Raw genomic sequence first — 18,410 nt, forward strand, 5'->3', positions numbered from 1 at the left:
GATTGGGCAACTTCTAACTTCTGAGCAGGCCTCTGTGATAACATACCCACTTGCCCATATACTCACATACAAATAAACAAATGAATAAATAAATAAACGTATTTCAAAAAATCGAAATGCTGTGTGCTAGGCCAGTGAGGTGGTTCAGTGGGTAAAGGCACTTGCCACCCAACCTAAGGACCTGAGTTCAATCCTCAGGACTCTCATGCTGGAAGGAGAAAAGGGGCACCTAAAAGGTTATCTTCTCACCTCCACATTCATGCCATGACCGGCGCTCTCTCTCTCTCTCTCTCTCTCTCTCTCTCTCTCTCTCTCTCTCTCTCTCCAGGATCTCACATAGTCCAGGTTGGCCTCAAAGTCTTTACAGTTTGAGGATGACCCTAAATTCCTGATTCTCCTGCCTCCCCACCATCCTATTAGGGTACACTAGGGTACAGGCAAACCACCACATCCAGTTATAGTGCTGGGAATTAAACCAATGCTCCGTGCACACCAACTGAGCTCTGCCCCAACCCCCAAGGACCGATGGTGACAGTGTATCCTGCTCACCACTTCGTGCCGTCTTCCTCTGAAAGGTCTCCCTCACCTCATTTATAGCTTTGTCCCACTGTATCCCACTTCCTTCCCATCCCCAAGCCCAGGCCTGCTCATTTTAATGCTCTCTACATTCATATGTGCAACCACCAGGTCAACGTTCTATCCCTAAGATGCTGAACTCCCCAGACCTCCTGATGTCCAGGGTCTTGCAGCTGCCATGGAAAGGGCCCGGGGATGAAGTTCTGGGGAAAGCTCAGAACACTGTCCATACTCAGGGTCATCCTGCCTAAAGCAACATCCTCAGGCACAGCCAGTGGCCAGAAGGGCCCAAGTCAGTCCACCAAGGTTAATGCTGTGGTGACTTCAGAGGCACAGACAAGGTCAATTATGGCTTGTCCACACAACCCTACAGAGGTGGATGCGGGGTGTCAGGTGTCACCAGAATGGAAAATTCCTGTCAGGATTTTCAGCCGGGGGGTGGGGGGGGGCGTTCTAGTTTGCCCTGGGGCAAACTAGAGAGTTTTTTGAGATGACATAGTCAGGAGGTATGCTGCTGAATTGACTGGGTACAGGGTGGCGGTACTGCCAAATCTCCCACAATATATGGGACAGTGCCCACTGCAAAGCATTGCCACACCCCAAATTTCAGTGGTCCTGCTGCTGAAAGGCCTAGCCTAAAATATTCTCCTACATCACTCCATCATCAATTGCCCCTACCCTGTTTACCTACCCTGAGATCACCCTTGATCTCTCACAGCTGTCCCTGCACAGCAGCCCAAAGGACCTGTTGAGGCAGGCCCTTCCCGTTGGGAGCCTCCGGCAGTTTCCCATCACCCCCCCCCCATCCACAGCCTGTCGGTATAACCTACACTTGGGATCCTGGGCCCCAAAAGTTGGTAAAGTAAGCTCAGAAAGGCTGACCTGAGGGCTGGGAAAATAGCTCAGCAAAGTGTGTGTTTCACAAGCACTAAGGACCCACGCTCAATCCCCAGAACCCATGTTTAAAAAGCTGAGCACGATGGTGTGTGCTTATGATCCCAGCACTGGGGAGATGGAGGCAGGACCCATGGCCACCCAACCTAGCCAAATAGCCACACCTCAAACCAGAAAAACAAGGCAGACATTTCGTGAGGGACAACACCCGAGGCTGTTCCCAGGCCTCTGGGTGTGTGTGCATACATAAGATGCTGACCTACTGTGTGCGCACACAAGATGCTGACCTATTGTATGCACAAACAAGATGCTGACCTACTGTGTGCACGCAAGATGCTGGCCTATTGTGTGCGCAAACAAGATGCTGACCTACTGTGTGCACTGTGTAAGGCTCTTTCCTATCAGAATGTACTAAGTGAGAGGCCAACATACTTGTCACATTCACTGCTGGACTCCAGCAAATAAAGCAGTGTTTGCACATAGTAGAGACCCAAAAGAATATCTAATGAGTGACTGCATAAAAAGACCCCAAGACCAGGCAGTGGTGGTGTGTGTGCCTTTAATCCCAGCACTCAGGAGGCAGAGTGAGTTCAAAGCCAGCCTGGTCTACAAGAGCTAGTTACACGGCAGGACCCCAAAGCTACAGAGAAACTCTGTCTTGGGAGGGAAAACGACCCCAAGAAGGCTGTGGTATTCCAAGTACTAGAGGAACCATTGCAAGGCCATGTTCCTTGCCCTGGAGGTGTTTGCACACTAAGGGGGCAAAAATAGACACAAGGGCATGGCTTAAAGAGGAAAACTTCCAGAACTGGGTGCCTCAGAAACCCAAGTTCTGTTTCTGTCCTTGAGCCTAGAGTCTCGAGGCAATGGCTGTGTGTGATTCCCCTTGGGCAATCGGTGAGCACCAGAGGTTTCTTTCTAACCTATTATGTGCTCATGGGGGTTGGTGTAAAAATCGTGGTTCAGTCAACATGGTACCACGCACACAGCAAAGCTATGTGTGTTCACACCCTGCCCCAAGAGTGAGCATCGCAGGGAGCAGGGCACTCCCTGCAGGGTGTGTACAAGAAGTACTTTGGGCTCTAAGGCAGCAGAAATTTAATTCCCTGAGATTCTTTTCTTTTATGATAACTCAATAAATATATTGTAGGCAAGCCTGTTCTGTTCTATTCATGAAAAGAGAAAATGGAATCTGATGAAATCAAAGGACTCAAGGCAGGTCGAAGGACTCGATAGACAGACAGGTGAGCGTGTTAAAGAAACAGAAGTCTGAAGCAGGTGACAGACACAAGTGTGTGGACACATTCATACACAGTTGCAGGCGCAGGGGGGAGCCATCGTAAAGGTGTGAGACACTTGTACAGTTCCTTTGTCAACATTTATTTAAAGCCCACAGTGACAGTCACCTCAGGTAGACCTTGGTAGTGACCTTGGCCATCTTGTATGTTCAGAGATATTGGATACCAATACCTAGGGGAGCAAAGGATGGATGCCCCAAGTCCACTGTAAGTGAGGAGGATGTGAGCTGTGTCAGGTGCTTTCTGGAGGGGAAAGCCAAGAAGCTGTGGTCTGATGAAGGAGGGGCTGGAAGGGGGTTGGTGCAAGCAGAAACTAGCCAATGGGAGGGAGAGAAAGGGCTGCTGTCCATCTAGCACCCGTTATAGGATCCAGACATAATGACCTCATTCACTCCTTGTGGCCCTCACGGGAGGACTTGACAGATGAGGAGACCTTGTGAGAGCTCCATAGGGAAGAGGCTACAGTTCACACCTTAATGATGGGAAAGTCAAGGCGCAGGCACTAAGAGGCATCAGTAAGTTAGGTACAGGCTGAGTCCCATCCATGGCTGCTCTTCCCAGCCTCAGCTGCTGTGGAAGATGCTGCAACAAGACAGAGATGCCGATCTTACTGCATCTTGCTCTTCATCGCTTCCCTTCAAGCTCGCACCAAGGGGGGGGTGGGGGAGTTCTTGGCTGACTGGATCATGAGACTAAATGCCCCTCTGCAGCTGTTTCCACCAGTTCGCCCCCCATCTTCACCTTCTTTCTCCCAGTTTTATCCCCCCCCCCCCTTAGCACTCTGCCAGGGAACAGAGAGAAAAATAGCATCGCCGTTCTTAGAACCCGGCAGGTATTTCACAGCCGCCCACACCTGCCTGCCACTTGCCCAGAGAGACCCAGGAGAGAGAAAATGAGCTGCAGGAATGGCCGGCTGGCCTGGGGCTCAGCCTCCCCTGCAGCCTTGAATCGAAGCTCCTCTCCTAGGAGTCGAAAGCTACCAGAGGGGAGCATGGCCTAATGGATAGGGGACTTTAGCAGAACAAGATGTCCGCTGTCTATCATGATGAGCAGCCCGGGAAGGAACAGTGAGACTTGACTGCAACAGAACACTGTAGGGATGCTTTTACTATTTTAGGATTCAACAAAAATAACACCTTGATTTCTAGAGCTAATACAAAGAAGGAAAATGAAACCCCATTGCCTCGAAGACAGTACTGTCATACTTAATAACCAGGTAACCAGTCTGTCATATTTTGTCATCACGTCTTTCTGTGCTAGCAGAGAAGTATTAAATTATTAAATGCCAGTGGGGTTCGCAGCTATTGAGTGTGTGTGTGTGTGTGTGTGTGTGTGTGTGTGTTGCACATATGGTGTATGTGTAGGTACATACACAAGTATGACAGCATGCACAAGGAGACCAGAGCTCAACACCAGACATCTTCTTCTATTGCTGTCTGACTTGTTTGTTTGTTTGTTTGTTTTGAGACAACATCTCTCACTGAACCTGGAGCCCATCAAAACAGTGTGAGTAGCTGCTCAGGGAGCCTGAGGGATCCTCATGCCTCTGCCTCCCTAATGCCGGGTTTACTGGCACCTGTGCCCCTGTGCCCAGCCTCTTTATGTGAATTCTGGGGATATAAACTAAAGTCCTTATGCTTGCATGGCAAACACTGTAGCAACTAAGTCATCTCCCCAGCCCCTACATTAAACATTGTATACACCCAGAAACACATGAACAGAGACAGAAGAGGCCAAAAAGTCTATTAAAATTTCCAGTTTAGGCATCTTGGAGGAAAAGCACTATCAGAAGCAAACTAGACATAGACCTTCTTGACTTTGACAATATTCCTGATCTTTCTTAGCTGAATTTAATGCATTTTTAACTTATATTTTCAATCTTTGATGGATCCACAGGGATGTCACCCCATCAAAAGTTGAGAGCTGTGTGTAATCGGCATCAAAAGTTTGGGAATGGGGTCTGGAGAGATGGTCTAGTCGTTAAGAGCACTTGATATACTTATGCTAGTTATATAAAATTTAAAATGTATTCAGGACCCAAAGAACAATGAATTCTGCTATTTGACAGATGAGCCATTTCAAGGTTTACTTGTGCACACACACACAGAACATATACACGCTATATCCTAGCATACCACGTTGGTGCAGGAGAATTGTCTGTAATCTGTCAATCATGTTTTAAATAAATGCTGATTGGCCAGGCAGGAAGTATAGGCTGGAAAACCAGACAGGAAGTAAAGGTGATGCAATGAGAACAGGAGAATTCTGGGAAGAAGGAAGTTGATTCTTCCCACTCCTGTCCAGATCACTGAAGAAGCAGGATGTGAGCTGCCCCACTGAAAAAGGTACTGAGCCATATGGCTAAAATAGATCAGAATAATGGATTAATATAAGCTACAAGAGCTAATAAGAAGCCTGACCTAATGGGCCAATCAGCTTTATAACTTATGGAGATCTCTGTGTGATTTTCTTTTGGGGCTAAACAGCTGTGGGAACCGGTTGGGACAGAAAACCCCAACAAGCAGGCCCCTCCATCTTACACCACATTACTAGTTACCATATACTTTAGTGATGAGTTGCTGTGTAACTAATTATTCTTCCACTTGACTACTTAAATATTTGTTGCCTCACAATTTTTTGGGTTTTGTTTTGGTTTGGTTTTGGCTTTGGGTTTTTTTTTTGGTTTGGGGGTTTGTTTGTTTATGGTTTTGGTTTTTTGAGTAGAAAAGGGGGTTTCTCTGTAGCTTTGGAGTCTGTCCTGGAACTCTCCCTGTAGACCAGGCTGGCCTTGAGCTCACAGAGATCTTCTTGTTTCTGCCTCCCAAGTGCTGGGATTAAAGGCATGTGTCACCACCACCTGGCCTGTCTCACAGTTTCTACAGGGTGGGAGTTTGGGACTGCCTAGCTGAGATGACTGGTCCCAATCTTCATGAAATGGCAGTGGTGACATTCTTGTCCTCAGACATATCTCCACGAGTCTTCCCATTGGTCTATATTTTCCCCTTTTACCTTTAATTATAAATGTCCTACTGCAATCTTACATAGTGATGGTTAAAAATTTTGAAAAGGGGGCTGGAGAAATGGTTTGCTGGTTAAGAGCACTGGCTGCTCTGGCAGAGGACTCAGTCTCAATTCCTAGCACCCATATGGTTCTCAGTAACCATCTGTAACTCCAGGTCCAGGGGCTCTGATGGCCTCTGTGGGCTCTGCACACGTGCACACAAACATACATGCAGGCAAACACACTCATATGCGCAAAATAAAAATTTAGTATCATTGTTTTGGAATCTTGAAATATGTGGAAAAATCAAGACAAAAATAATAAATTTCATTCATCATCACAGAACAGGATGACATCTGAGTTTGTTTCTTTTCTTCTTGCATGTTATCTCACTCTGTGGGGCTCACAACGGGCAGCCAAGTGCCTTCCCTGCTTTTCCGTGTATGTATATTTCTATGAATATATAATATTGCATATCTTTCTCAAGTCATTAAGAACTTGATACTGGTTGGTTGGTTTGTTGAAACAAAGTCTTGCTGCATAACCCAGGCTGGCCAGAAAGTCCCATTTGGAGCCCAGGCTAGCTGTGATGGTTTGAATGAGAAATGTCCCCAATAAAGTCAGTTATTTGAACACTTGGTGTCCCATGTGTGGTGCTGTTTGGGGAGGTGAGCCTTGCTGAAGGAAGAATGCCACTGGGGTGGGCTTCACCCCACTTCCAGCCCTCACCCTGCTTAGTGCTCTTGGTTAAAGGTGTAATCACTCACTTTCCTGCCCCTGCCGCAAAGCCTGTCTCTTGTCACCATGCCTCTTTCCTGCCCCTGCCGCCAAGCCTGTCCCTTGCCACCATGACTCCATCCACACACCATGATGCACACTCATCCCAGCCCTCTGGGACAATAAGTCAAAATAAATTTTCTCTTCAAATTGCCTTTGATCATGGTATACGTGACGCTTTTGTTGCAGCATCAGACAGGTAACTAATACATTGACTTTGAATTCCAAAATTTGCCTTACCTCAGGCTGCCAACTCTTGGAAATTCAGGCATGTGCTACCACATCTGGATCTCCACTGTGTATCTTCAGCAACTACTGCCTTCCACTGTACAAATTAACAACGTTCGTTATTAAGTCTGCTGTCATTAAATTTTCAGAGACTTCCCTTTTTTTAATTACTTCGAACAATTAATTCAATGGTGGGCACCTTTGGTCCAAATTTTTTTTAATACTTTTGTGTCATTTCCTTAGCTGGATCCCAGAAACATAATTGAATGTGCTTTTTTTAAAAAAAAAAACTATTGGTATTTGTTTATGGCTTATTGTGGTTTGTTTATTTGAGACACGGTCTCACGAAACCCAAGCTGGTCTCAAACTTGTAGCTGAGGCTGGACTTGAACTCCCAATCCTCCCGAGTGCTGGAATTACAGGCTACAGCACTGTGCCTGGTTTGAAACCTTGTTTTCTGTAGTGACATTTTCTTGCCCCAGGATTAACTAAAAGCCAGCGGGTTTGTTTGTTTTGTTTTAATGTCTTACTGTTTCTACATGGCTTGCCCACCTGGTCATCGTCAAGAGTCAACCCACTCATCCCCTCATTCAGCAAATGTTTGTGTGTCCCTTGTACAGTGACCAGGACCAGGCTACACGAGGGGTGCGGTAGCTGCCACCACTTGTAGTCAAGAGGGTATTTGCCTGTGGCTTTTTTCTGCAGGATTTGAAGCCGCTTGAAGCAAAACATGCCAAGCAAATAATTAAATAGAAATAGACCCTCAGGCCTGAAGAGAATAAAAACGTATATTTTCCACAAAAATCAATAAAATCCCTGTCATTGAGCTTAAAGTTATCTGTGCATTTCCTAGAACCCAAATAAAGTGTGAGCCATGACGGTCAGTCACGTGGTTCTTGTTCCAGGAACCTTTACGCCTCTGGAGAAGACGGTCTTTCCTAGCACTGAATTCCAAAAGAAAAAATTTTATTGCATCAAAACTTTGCTTTTAGTGGAATTTTGGAGTATTTTTTGCTTCATTTTGTTTCTTTTTGAGATAGGGTCTCACATGACACAAGTTGGCATCAAACTCTATAGCTGAGACTGCCCTTCAACTCCTGATCCTCCTGCCTCCACCTCCCTGAGACTGAGAAGACAGTCCGTACATTACCACAGAAAAGCAGCTGGCAGATTGGAATAGTTTTGTTCTTTCTTTCCTTTTTCCTAAAGCAATCAGTTCCGTGGCCTGTCTCCCCTGGCCTGTCGGTAGTGATCTGCATCAACTACTAGGCATAGTATAAAAATGAAATTTCATGAAGGTGACCGACAGGGATGTTCAGGCCAGTGTCTGGAAAAGTAGCCAATGACACGGTCCACCTCAGTCCAAGAAAAGGATTTCAAATTCCTGGAGGAAAAAAAGAACAATGAGATGTCATGTTTTATCTGTCAACTTGGCAAAAGTTAAAAGCCTGTTTTAAAGATTAAAACCCAGTTTTGGCAGGAGTTGGGGAAGCCAACTCTCGCCTACCCTGTGGGTGGGAATAGAAATTGGTGCAATAACTTTGGAGGGCAATTTGGCACTCGGTAACAATAGTCTTTAAAAATGTGCTTACACACAGCTGTTCTACTTTAGGAGACTTTTGCAAGGGGAGAGGGGAGACACACAAAGCCTTGGGTGGTGGAGCTTCATTCTCCCAGCCTGTTAGGATTGAGGTCAACCAGCTGCAGAGCTGGGGTTCAGCTGGCCTTCACAGTCACTCATTAATTTATTCATTGTGTGTGTGTGTACTGGTATGGGTATGGGAGTGTGTATGGGGCTTGGGTTCATGCATGCCACTGCACAGGCGTGTGCATGCGTGTGGAAACCAGAGGACAACCTCAGATGCCATTTCCTCCTCAGGGTTGTCCACCTTGCTTGTTTGAGACAAGGTCTCTCACAGAGACCTGAGGCTGATCAGTTAGACCAGGTTGGCTAGCCAGCCAGCGCCGACCATCTGCCTGTCTCTACCTCCCCAACATTGGGACCACAACAAGCGCATGCCACCCTGACTGACTGGATTTTTCACTGGGGTATTGGAGAACAATCTAACCCCTCATCTTTGCATGCCAAGGGCTTTACAGACTGTGCCACCTCAGCCCACCCCGTGCCATGCTCTCTTTTTAAAACTTGTTATTTTGGAATAATTTAAGACTCAGAACAGTGTGGTCTCTCCCCATCTGTTCTTCAGCCAGTTTCCCCTTTGATTTTGATCAATGCAGGCAGGCGCGCAAACAGAGCTAGGGAGCGGCTGCCCCACTGAAGATTTTCTCCGGAGTTCCCTGGTATATGTCCACACACACACACACACACAGAGTGTAGGATATTCGCTGCTGGGGAAGTCTACCACATTGGGTGGGTTCCTATCGGCCACCACCACCATCGGGATTTGGAACTTGTTCTAGACCATAAGAAGCTCACTTCGGCTGGCACTTTGCAGTCAGACCCCTGCCTCAGCAGAGCCCCTGACAATCACCACTGTGTTCTGCCTCCCTATAGTTTGTCATTTTTAGTGTTGTAGAAACAAAAGCACACAGGTCTGGAGGAGTGGCTCAGTTAGTGGGGTGTTTGGTGCACAAGGATAGGGACCTGAACTCAGGTCCCCAGCACACACGGAAACACCTGGGTGTGATGACGTACACCTGCAGTCTCAGCTCTGGGGAGAGAAGGCAGGCAGACCCCTGGTGCTTTCTGGCTAGCCAGGCTAGCGGAATATGTGAGCTCTGGGTTCAGAGAGAGGCCCAGTCTCAAAAACAAGATGGTAAGCAATAAAGGAGCCTAGCCAGGGTTGATCCTGACCTCCACAAAAATGGGCATATATATACATGCACACACACACACACACAGAGAGAGAGAGAGAGAGAGAGAGAGAGAGAGAGAGAGAGAGAGAGAGAGAAATGGAAGATTATGTATATTTTATCTTCCTTTTCTTCTCTCTCTTTTCTTCAAACCTTTAGCCAACTGCACCTCTCCCTCGCTCCTCCTTAGCCTCTGCTCATTCTTACAGTTTCGTCATCCATAGACCAATCCTAAGACACAGAAAGATGACCCATGAACTTTCGGATGGATCCACATCACTGTGCGCCCATAGGCCCACGGATATTGGCCATGTTAGGTTCCCAGTTCAGATCCACTTACCTGTAGCTGAGGGGGGCAGGCTTCTTAGTACCAAACATGCTCAGATCAGCACACCCCACCACTGAGGAGGGTACAGGGAAGTCCCAGCTGAGAAGGGCAGGGGCACACAGGGTAACTACACACCACGCCCAGCTCAGCACACAACAGTCGCAACATCCATGGCTATGAGCTAGCCATTCCTCTGCAATCCTTGCTCATAGAACCCTGAGCAATTCAAGGTTGGTATGGGGTAACCATGTATTCCCTGGGTCCTCCAGGCCCAGGCGATGCACATCCACTGGAGTAAGCCTATCCTAGGTATTCCATTTGCTTTGCCTAATGGGGGTTAGGTAAGAGTCTGGGACATGAGGCCCCAGGGAAGACATCTATGAAAGACATTCTTGAGCCATGAAAGTTTTCTAGTTTGGGGCCAAGCCCGGAGATAGCAAGTTAACACAGAAGAGCTTCCAGAGGTTCCCCCAGTATGGGTTTCTTGTGCAGTTTCTTTGTTTTTAAAAAAGTGTGTGTGTGTGTGTGTGTGTGTGTGTGTGTGTGTGTGTGCGCGCGCGCGCGCGCACGTGCAATGTGGCCAAGTGTGAGAGCACATCTGTTTGCTGGAGCAAGTGCACATCAATGCTAACGCATATGAAGGCCGAAAGCTGACCTTCAGTGATGCCTCCAATCAGTCTCTACTCTGTTTGTACAGCCCAGGTCTCTCAGCGAACCTAGAGTGCACGATTTGGTTTATCTAGCAAACCAGTCTGTTCCAGGGAAGTCCCCTGTCCCCGCCTATGGAATGCTAGGATTGAAGGCATCGGATACCCCTGCCCAGCTTTTATGTAACTGCTGCAGATCTGAACCCTGGTCCTCACACTTGGGCAGAAAGGGCTTTAGCCACCAAGCACCTCTCCAGTCCCTGTGTGGCTTCTCCAAACATCCTTATCCAGGGAACATTGCCCAGAAGACTATAGCTCTGGCAAGAACAATTTATAGATTAATAAAATAGAACCCAAAATAATAAAAGATTAAAGGCCAGAGAGGAGATGCTGGGAATTTATTAGACAGAAAACAATGCAGTGTAAAGATTTCCACGAGCTATGTGGATCATTCCGTCCTGTATGCCTTGAGTTAGGCGGATCATTTCATCCTGGACACCCTGTGTCATTCCTGTGACTGGGAAAGTCATCGCCCCCATCCATCCTCAACCGCCACGCACCTTCCTGTCTCCAGACTCCCCGTGGAGCAGAATCAGAATGCTAGCTCTGGTCAGGAAGGTTCTTGCACACCCCTCCCCTGCTCCCCCTCCTCCCCTACCACTAGAGAGAAACTATAGGGCCACTGTGTAATTAACAGATGTGAGTCAAAAACATTATGATAAATGTAGGAAGCCATGCCTCAGTGTCTGGGCTCATCTTTGTCAGTTTGACATAAACTGGAATCACCCAGAAAAGGGAAACTTCATATGAGGACCCACCTCCATCCGGCTGGCCTGTGGATGTGTCGATGTGTCTGGAGGACATTTTCTTCAGTAGGGATTGATGCAGGAAGGCTCAGCTCACTGCAAGTGGCGCCGCCTCTGAGCAGGTGGCCCTGGGTTGTAGCAAGAAAGTAAGCTGAGCAAAACCATGAAGGGCAAGTCAGTAAGCAGCACTCCTCCGTGGTCTCGGCCTCCATTCCTGCCGTAGGTCTGATGACCTAGTCAACCCTTTCTTCCCCAAATTCGTTTTGGTCATGATACTTATCCCAGCAACAGAAACCAAGCTAGGACAGTATCCCTGGGGTCTCTAAGGATATCAATATCCATATTGTGCTGAAGTGTCCCATATGAAATAGAAGGGCTGGGATATGGTCCAGCCTGCAATGGAGGCTGCTGCCGGGTCCCTTAAACAGACCGAGGGGTGGAAGGCTGCTGTGGCCAGACAGGATTCTATCAGGCTGCTCTGCTGGTCTTCTAGCAAGCTCCTCCATTCATTTATTTCAAAGCTTTGTTCATTAACTTCAAAGCTAGGAAATGGCTACTTAAGATCCTATTTCCTGCCATCCTGAGAGCCAAGTAATTGGGAGGTGACACAAGCCTAGCCTGGCTTCCTTTGTTCTGACATGAATGGAAATGCTCTCATTTTCCAGCCCTGCTTTTCTCTACACCCCCATGCCATCTTCGAGGGACAGGGTTCTCATCTTTGCCTTGGGAACCCAGCTATGATGTCTTTATCTTTGGGGGCTATATAAGCATGTACATGTTCTTGTGTATGCAGGGGTGGGTGTGTGTGTGTGTGTGTGTGTGTGTGTGTGTGTGTGTAGAACAGAGGTTGATGTCGTTTGTCCTCTATTGATCCTCCCACCTGGATACAGGGCCTTTCACTAAACCTGAAACTCCCAGCTTCAGCTTGGCCAGCTGGCAAAACCCCCAGGGACGCCTGTGTCTCCCCAGTGCTGGGATTACAGGCATCCACACCACACACAGCACTTTACTGGGTACAGGAGAGCTGAACCCTTGTGCTTGCGTGCCAAGCACTTTACTGACTAAGCAGCCTCGCTCCAGCTCAGTGTCTTTATCTTATTGGGGGAGGGAGTTCAAGACAGGGTTTCACTGTGTAACATCCTCGGCTGTTATGGAACTAGACCTGTAGACCAAGGCGCATATCACCGTAGCCCATCAGTGTCTCCTGGAGGCCTAAGGCTTGAGTCACTAAAGATGCTTTATGGGGTTCAGACGAGAACAAGGAACAGTCTGGAACAGTGGTTCTCAACCTGTGGGTCGTAACTCCCTTGGGATTCGCATATCAGACATCCTGCATATCAGATATGCAAATATCAGATCCTGCATTACGATTCCTAACAGCAGCAAAATTAGTTATGAAGTAGAAACAAGAACAGTTTTACGGTTGTGGGGGTCACTACAACATGAGGCACTGCATTAAAGAATCACAACATCAGGATGGTTGAGAACCAGGATGATGGAGTTTGTGATTCCCTGCAGAGATCTTCAGGATCGCCTGGCTCCTTAGCCTAGAGGGGAGCTGTCCAGGTGCTGACTGCCATTGCGCCCCTCCAGCCTCCTGCGGGAGTTTCTTTCTTCCTCCTCGCCACCCCCCTCCACCCCCCCCCCCCCACACACACACACTCCAATGTAGTGTACTCCACCCAGGGCATGTATTTGAGAATATTCCTTGTAGCTTTCTCCATAACCAAAATTGAGAGGCATCTTCATGCTGCGGGTGGTCTCCCCGACCCTGAAACTGTTTTAGAAGCAATCATCCAGTTACCAAGGGGACGACACAGGAGAGCAGAAGCCGAACAGCTGGCCTGTGAGCAAGCAGGGAACACAGCACAGAGAACATGGGGAACAGCCATGCCGGGAACAAGACCGGCTGTGGCAGTCACCAGGTGGGAATGCAGGCGGCAATGTCATCACCTCGGTTCCTCAGGATGCTGCCTCGAGAACAAGGGAGAGCATGTTCCCATGCAAGAAAGGAAATCGCTTCTCTTTCTACTGAGCCCGGAGCCTCAGCAAGGCACTTTCTGGACTGCAGGAAGAAGAGGGATTGGTGGCTGGGAGGGAGCATGGAGAACAGCTCAAACTGGCTGATAGAAAAATAGAGGGATGTGGCGAGGTCTGAAATAATAGGGGCAAGGGAGAATATACCAGTGTCTCCATAGAACTGTCATGCTCAGCCCAGCAAAGTTAAATGCAGGAGGAAAAGGGAGTCACTCATAAAGCAGACCCTATAGGCAAGAAGAAGAAGAAGAAAAAGAAGAAGAAGAAGAGGAGGAGGAGGAGGAGGAAGAAGAAGGAGAAGGAGAAGGAGAAGGAGAAGGAGAAGGAGAAGGAGAAGAAGAAGAAGAAGAAGAAGAAGAAGAAGAAGAAGAAGAAGAAGAAGAAGAAGAAGAAGAAGAAGAAGAAGAAGAAGAAGAAAAGAGTCGGAGAGCAACATAGCACAGCCTTACCTTCCAGGTCCCCTACTGCCAGCCTCCGCTCCCTCCTTCCCCATCCTTTCTCCTCCTCCTCCTCCTCCTCCCCCTCCTCCTCCTCCTCCCCCTCCTCCTCCTTCTCCTCCTCCTTCTCCTCCTTCTTCTCCTCCTCCTCCTTCTCCTCCTGTACTTGTTCTCCTTCTTCTCCTCCTCCTTCTTGTTCTTCTTCTCCTTCTGTTCTTCTTCCTCCTGCAGTTTATTTAGGATGGCCTCAAATTTACTATGTGCCTGAGGATGACTTTGAACACCTAAACTGATCTTCCTGCCTCCACCCCCTCAATGGTTGGGTTATTGATATTCACCATTATACCTGATTTGTGTGGTGCTAGAAACCAAAGTCAGGGCTGTGCATGCCAGGCAAGCGCTCTGCCAGCTGGGCCACATCACCAGCCCTAGCCCGGTCTTCCCTGCTTGCCTAGTCTGCTCTGTGTGACTCAGAACAGCTCCCTGACTCTTCCATTATCATCAGCTCTTGGAGCCAAGGGCCTTGTCTCTAAGAGCAGCCGAGTTTGGCTTTTGCTTTCACCTTCAGCATGGGTGATGCTCAGGTAAACAGAGCCCGATCTTGCCATTTCCCTTTGGGTATTGGAATCTGGCTGCCTCTGGGGAAATTTACCTCATTAGGCTTCCAGTTCCCCACAGGCAGTGGTGATGTCTGAGCTGGTAGCCTTGCTTTGAGAATCAACTGTGCAATACAGAGAACACTTTTAGTGTGTGATTGTCTTGAGTAATGAGAGGGGTTTATAATGTTATCTATCAATCAGCCCTCCATGGGGGCGGCTAGTCATCACACTCAACTCCTGCCTGATGCACTGTCCCCACCTCCACCGGGACATTGTCCCTCTTCTCATCTCCGCAGACGTAGACATACCTATGTGTCACCAAGTCGCAAAAGTATGAACTTGGCCTGGATCTGCAGAGAAGTGCTGATCCCCTCGGTCCTGCACACACACACACACACACACACACACACACACACACACACACACACACCACAGAGGGTGCTGCCACCTGTCTGTCACTGACAGGTTCACATCTGTGGGGACCAGCACTGGGACCTAGAGTTTGGGTTCCCAGCCCAGCTCCTTGTTGCTCACTGTGTAGCAATTAGCTCACAAGGCAAGGCGGGGGGCAGCGGCAAACATGCTGTGGACCTAACAACCAGCTGGTCTTTCCTTGCCCATGGCAGGTGTCTATCAAAAGTCATCGAGGAAGTTCTACAGCTCGTTATCACATACAGGAACTCTGGTGACAGAAGACATCACATCTCCCCTCTCCATGATCCCAAAGGCAGAGAGAATCAGCTGACAAGGTAGACACCTGAAAGTGATACCTGTCCCCATCTCCCCCTCCCTTGGGTCAGGAGAAGGCTGTCAGGAAGACACAACTGGGCATATTCTTCCACATGTACACAGAACTCACTCGGCAAGGCCACCATGCATACGTAGAGAGTGGCAGAGTGTTCCTAATTAAGACCTAAGGTGCAGAAGCTCCGACTAGCTCAACTCTGTGGATTCAGAGAAAGCGCGTGTTTCATGAAACTCCTCGCCCAACAGGGAATGCATGAATTATTGAAAGGATCGAAAAAAGGAGAGCCAGGGAGGGAGATCTGCTCCATTATTCATCAGGCCCGGAGTCCCCACGTCCCCAAGCACAGCTGCTGGCTTTCACACCTACACCATTTCCCCATTATGTCGACAGGAGCGATTCCAGCCCGCTGTATTGGCAGCCTCGGAGCAGGCTGCCTTCAAGGCGTGTCCTCATCTGCAGCCAGCCCTGCAGAGGTGTAGCTAGGGGTGGAGGCCCTGAGTAGAGCTGCCTCCCTTTCCCCTCCGGTCCCAGCTGTGGGGTCCTTCAGCCCGTGGGAGGACCTTAGAGAAACAGAAGGGCTTTTCCACAGCCCCTCTGAGTCTCTAATTGTGGCGGCTGTGTTAGCCACACCCACCCCGCCCTAGCTCCTTTGCATTTCAAACCTGAGCCAGCTGTCGCTCAGACCTTGGTCCAGACTCCCCCTGCTCCAAACTCCGTCTCAGCCCTCTGCCTACTGTTGAAATGCTCTTCATCCCTACATGTCCAGACCTCAGGACCCGGAAGTAGCTTTCATATGGACCACATCAGGTGTCACGCCCCTTCACCCACAAGGACTCAGAAGCAATCCAGTGGCCCAGCGAGTTCGAGATCCTCACCAGTTCTGGCTGCACAGGGAGAGGGGAGCCTGCGCAAAACCTGACAGAGCCTCTCCGCCAAAACAATTAAGAATTACGAGATGGGAAAACTTGTCAGTAAATACAGCAAACAGCCTTCCAAAAAAAGGCTGAGCAACTGCCCAAACCATACCCTGATTATACAGAAGTAAACCTCAGTGAGGCTAACCAATTTGTCTGTGGTAACACAGCTAGTTAGGTGGCAGAGACAGGTTGAAGACCTCTCTCTAACAAGCCCACATCCTTTCTCTCTCCACCACTTAAGTCTGAGGCACACTGCCTTGGGCAGAAGGACTGAGGAGAAAGCCATGAGCATCCCTGGAAATGCCCTTTGTAAAGAGTTTCATAGGAAAAAGAAAAGGCTGGGTGGTGTAGGTGGCACACACCTTTAATCCCAGCATGGTGGCAGAGGCAGGCAGATTTCTGTGAGTTCGAGGTCAGCCTTCTCTCACTACGTAGCCCTGGCTGTTCTGACACTCGCTCTATAGACCAGGCTAGCCTCAAACTCAGATCTTCGAGGTCTTTTCATGGCACGGGTCCACCACACCTGCAGTTTAGTTTGTTTAGTGGTAATCTCTTTGGCAACTTTAGTCCCTGGCAAATTTATCCAACTTTTAGTCATTCGTTCAACAAACATCTCCCTCGCCCTCGCTACGCGCCAAGCCTTCTGCCTAGACCTGCTCATAGTATAATCAAGGAGACTGCCAGTCAATTTAGCATCGCCACACTGACGAGTTCTGGGCCCAGAGAAGGGGGAGAGATGAATCCATAGACCACAGGGAGCATCGATAGAATGAGGTGCCCCTCATATATGGTAGTGTCCACCCATGGTGTCCGAATCAGGTGAACTTAGCCACATAGGGCTTCAGTTCCAGTGGTGCCTTACAGTCTGGAGCAAATGTGTTTACTGCTCATGGCTTGGTGTCTGACCACTACCTACACATGTTTAGGCCAAGGAGACAGCTGAGTGGGTAACATAGTCCTGACACAGGGGAGACAGCAACCAGAGAATCCCTGGGGCTTGCTGGCCAGCTAGCCAAGCCTAATCAGGGTCCCAGTAAGAGACCAAATACACACACACACACACTCACATATATCACACACACACTCACATATATGCACATGCACACATTCGTACACACACACTCACATATATGCACATGCACACATTTGTACACACACACACTCACATATATGCACACACACACTCACATATATGCACACGCACACATTCGTACACACAACACACACACACACGAGAACCTTCCCCCATCTTGACCCACTTTGTCGCCTGTAGGAATTTGACAGAGCTGCTGCTGGGAGCTCCCTGTGGCCTGCCTGGTCAAGCCTCCAAGCCTGCAGAGCAGCCTTCCAGCTTGCTGCAAATGGCACTGTGTGCAAGGTTCACTAAACGTGCGGACAAAGGTATCCGCTGCCGTTTCAGAGAACTGGAGATGGGCAGGTGTTCCAGCCAGAAAGCAAATTCTAGCATTTTCCCAGCCAACTTGGCTGAATAGCACCTCACCACGCCATGGCTCCAGCTGCAAACTGTCCAGGGACCCATAAGCCTGTAAAATTAAGTTTGACGGTGCCTGGCGTAACCATGGAAGCCATGTATTCCCCCTTAGCAATTTAGAGAAGGAGAAAGCTCTTATTGCCAGAGTCAGGAAGCTGTGAGCTGCAAACCCAGTTGTGTGGCTTGCCTTCAGGCACTCACACACCTTGGGTCTGAGCCTCTGCGTTAGCATCTGTGAAATGGGACTGTTGTGAAGTCAGATGGCTGAAGACTTGAAAAGCGCTTTGACTAGTGCCTGACCCTCTGGACTCAATAAACAACTGACTGGCGCTGGAGTGTTCTTGTCGCCATCAGTCGCAGCAGCTGGCAGGGAAGGTGGGTCTGACTCAAGGCAGGTGTTCTTAATCCGGAAAACATCCCCTGTTTCGCGACAGACCACCACCTCCCCCCTCCCCCCGCGCGCGCGCCCAAGCTCTTCACCTAAAATCTCCACGAGGGTGTTTCCCCATTGCAAGGGTTCTCCCTTCGTTGGAAGACAGCATCCTTCAGTACCAAAGCCCACCCGCTACTGACAGCTTAGGGCGGGTAGGCCCCGCCCAAGCCCCGCCCCAGACCCCGCCCTCTTCGAGTCCCGGGCTCAGCAGCGGCCACTGCCAGGGTCGCTGGCGCAGAGCGACTCAGGCAGACCGGACCGGGCAGGTGCTCGGCAGGCAGCGCAGTATTTTCCACCGCGCGCAGCCCGCAAGGGACCTTCCACGTGAGTCTTGGGACGTAGCCGCGAGGTAAGAGCCAAGCTGAGCGAGATGGATAG

General features: G+C 49.0%; 1 protein-coding gene across 1 annotated transcript in view; it reads left to right on the top strand.

Moving 5' to 3' along the window:
• Window positions 1–18,244: 18,244 nt before the first annotated feature.
• The window catches only part of Cacng5 (calcium voltage-gated channel auxiliary subunit gamma 5), a 48,546-nt gene continuing 48,380 nt past the window's right edge, over window positions 18,245–18,410 (top strand). The window contains exon 1 of the mRNA XM_048446063.3: window positions 18,245–18,381. The gene's annotated coding sequence lies outside the window, so the exon portion shown is untranslated. The remainder of the gene's footprint in view (window positions 18,382–18,410) is intronic.

The sequence above is a fragment of the Myodes glareolus genome, chromosome 9 (assembly GCF_982192425.1).
Source record: "Myodes glareolus chromosome 9, mMyoGla1.1, whole genome shotgun sequence".
Classification (NCBI taxonomy): domain Eukaryota; kingdom Metazoa; phylum Chordata; class Mammalia; order Rodentia; family Cricetidae; genus Myodes; species Myodes glareolus.